This window comes from Geospiza fortis, unplaced genomic scaffold, assembly GCF_000277835.1.
Source record: "Geospiza fortis unplaced genomic scaffold, GeoFor_1.0 scaffold11, whole genome shotgun sequence".
Lineage (NCBI taxonomy): Eukaryota > Metazoa > Chordata > Aves > Passeriformes > Thraupidae > Geospiza > Geospiza fortis.
The window spans coordinates 2,659,179-2,662,854 of record NW_005054304.1 but is presented as its reverse complement, the minus strand read 5'-3'; positions in this window follow the sequence as shown (position 1 = coordinate 2,662,854).

Here is a 3,676-nt window from a genome sequence, read left to right as displayed (position 1 = left end):
AACCCCTTACAATTCTCCCAATATGCAGGCCTTTGGGATCTGCCTCTTTTCAGAAAATATCATGTCCTGATTACATATTTAGCTGTTCTAGGGAAGTATTCTCTAAGCTTTGGGAAAACAGATTTGGCTCTAACTAAACGCCGTATAAGAACTCTCATGTACAGCCATTTCCACTTTGCAGTGTTTTTGCCACAGGGATGAGATTCCATAAACGTTGCTCTGTATGCAAAAAACCCAATCAAGTAAAATAATATGGAAAATGTATTACATGAAAAATAATTGGATGTCACAAGAAAGGAGCGCTCTCTAACTAAGCCAACCTGTCACACTTCTTACAAAGATCCACTTCATAATAGTAGATGACTTTTTTCCACATTGAGTCTCAAAACTGAACATAGACAACTAATTTAAAATACTGCTTATGTCTTAATTCAAGTGAGGCTACTTTGACTCGCCATGGTACCCACGGAACTGGTTAACAGTTCCAGATGTGTTAGCAACAATTTGTTACAGTGGGTGCCAAGATGGAAAATGGAAAGGGGTGACTGACCCAAATAAACAAACAATACAACTCAAGAACAATTTTGAGCTCACCAGGGAGCTGAAAATCTATTCCAAATGCTGCTTTAACTGCCTGTTGTAAAAATACTTTAATAATTTTTTTCAAAACTATGCTCTGCAAGCCCATGGCAACATAGGCTGCATAACAATTTTGTGGAATATTACAAATGCAACTTTATAATGTTTAGTCCTAAAAGTTTGATGGTGAGCAGTAATCTGCAAGAAATTTTCAGTGTTAACTAATTTTCCTTATCCAAACTACAGAACCCTGACAACTGTGCAAATTCAAGGTTAAGAGAAATATTTTCGAAATAATGTAATGCACAAGATAAAGAAATTGGAAGTTGAAAATTCCAATTTTTATGACTTAGTGCCTACAAGTCCTTGCCCTTGAAATCTTTTTTGTTATCTTATCCTTCTCTCCGAGATCCTTTCTTATTGTTGACTTATCGTTGCCAATAAGCAGGAAGAGTTAACTTGTGCTCAACTCTTGACTGCTTCCACTTCTTCAGGTTTTAGTGTTACCCATGCCTAAAACTGGCCTTAAATATTACTGTCCTATAACAAAAGTTCCTATGGGAACATATGTAGGGGGATACAGTATGGGTAAATGAAGATGGTATGGAATGTAATCTTATCCCCTAAAGAGTTGCAGCTGAGCCAATTACTAAAGATCAGGAGCAGGCCTGATGTTAACAGGCCACAGCTGTAGCCAATAAGAACAAGTGTTATAAAAGAGTGGATTGGTTGGCTGAGGGGGAACTGGAGTCAGATGGTTACTGCAAGGATAAGGAAGAGGCTGTTCTAGAGGAGCTGCTACTGGAAACATCAAGTGGGTATGGAACTCTGGTGGTATGGAGCCCTTGCAATGTAATGACAATAGAACTCTTGCACTATAATGGCAACAAACATACTTTGAATTGTTCGGGCAGTTTCTGATGCTGAAGTGATCAGAATGTGACTGTTTTAGTGCAGGTGATTATAGAAATTAACAAGGGAAAGCCAATTAAAGATTGCATTGAAATGAGTTTTCCATCTTTAGGAATAGCTTTCTATCTGTTTTCCATGACTGCTCTCTGAAAGATTCTTCAGAATCATAATAAATCAAGGAAGAAAAAGGTTTTATGCAGCCTTTACATTAAACTGAGAGTAATAAACAGCATTTTAAGCTTTTAGATGCACATAGCATAGAAGATTTTGATGCCTAATTTGCAACAGATTTGTTTCAGAGCTGTTGAACTACAGATGGAAAGAGATACAGCCAAAGAAATTTTAATCTAGATTCAGAATTTTTAATCCCACTATCAGACAAAAAGCTTGGCTTAGAGAGCCTAAACTTTGCTCAGCAGCACAGCAAACATTCTGGCATGCAACTACAATTCATGGTTACAGGTACCCAAATGAATTACTTCAGAAATAGATCAAGTGTAGCTTTGGTAGTCATGATTTGCATTATGAATTTTAAGAAAGGAACAAAGGTCCAGAACACAAAGCCTCTTCTGGACTCCAATTAAAAAATGTATCCTCTAAGAGCAATCTAACACAAACTAGCTTCTAGTCCCAAAACTGCATTCTCACAAGAAAAGAAAGGAAAACCCAAACCTAAACCATTAGTTTTTATCTGTGGAGTGGCAGGAGTGTTGCATTAGAAATTTCACTAATATAAACACTGCTTTAAAAAGCCCTTTCAGGTCAAATTTGTAATGTATTAATAAAGAAATTTAACAGTATAGGAGTTTACAGGTCTTTCTTTATTGTCCATGATCCAGAATTGCTGGCGAATTTATGTTTTAGGACAATCAGCCTGACACCTTTCAGAAGTATTACTTAAAAAACCCAAAGGGATTTAGAAAAAAAAAGGATTTGCTATAAACAAGTAAGTAAATCAATTTAATTTTTTAATAACATAATGGAACAGATCAAGCTTAAAAAAGATAAATATAGACAGAAGATAAATGGCATCAATTTGTAGAAAATTATAAGAATGCATCTAAAAAAGATAATCAGAAGCTAATCTCTAATGGGAAGATGGAATCATGGAAAGAGACCTCCAGGTGACTGTGATCACCAAGTAAGTGATGTGCTTGCAACTGAAATATGGCATCAAGAAAGAGAAGTGGTTTGTGATTAATACATGGAGCTCTTAAGCATCACAAGGTTAGGATTTAATTTGTGGCTGTAGTGTGATTATATGTGAAATAATTGCATTCAGACTGCACAACTGTGATTTAAAACATTCTGTTTTGGTAGCATCCAGTTTAGGGAGTGAACAAGCCCATTTCTTGAGAGGCCCTTCGACAGTAAAAGTAATTGTTTAAGAAGTCATACAGGAAAAAATTCATGCTATAAAAATAGATTTGTTTAACTCTCCATGTAAAATTAATACATTCCTAACCAGCTCTGTTTTGTATGTGTATGAGCTGTCTCTGTGCTAATGATGAAAAAGATCTAAAAGCCTAAAGGAGATATTCTGAGCCAGACCTTCCTGTCACCCATGAGGATCCAAAGCAAGCCCTCAGAGAGGGGTGTAAGGACAGTGTAAGGATACAACACTTCCCTGGTAAAGTGCCCAAGCCTTTGCCAAACTGAGGTGAGAATCAGTACATTTTGAGTAAATGATGGGTATTCCTCCATGAATTTATCTTTTGGGGTGAAGTGATTATGTTCACTCTAGTAAAACTCACACTGAAATGGAATTAACTGCTGCTTTACATGCTAAACTGTATTCCTGGAGGTCAGTGGAAACATTGCCCAGGCGAGCAGGGTAAGGACCAGAAAATTACAAGGTGAGTCAATGTCTTCTTTCAGAACTGAGTTAACCATTTGACTCAATTTTTTTTCTGAATTATGTGGAAGCAGCTTCCAGCCAAATCCACAGGAGTGCTCACTTGCACCTGGGAATGCTGGCTCAGAAAACAGGACCAAGCTCGTGATAATGATCCCCTACTGCATAAATGATCGAAGTGTATTGATGTATAAACACTCTATAAATTAACTGAAACAATCAGGTTCAGTGTTCTTGCCCACAACTGGAGTAGCAGCTGTAGCACAGACTAGGAGTCTGAGGTGACTAATGGGAATCTTTTTGCTGTAGTTCTTTCTTTGTCACCTCATG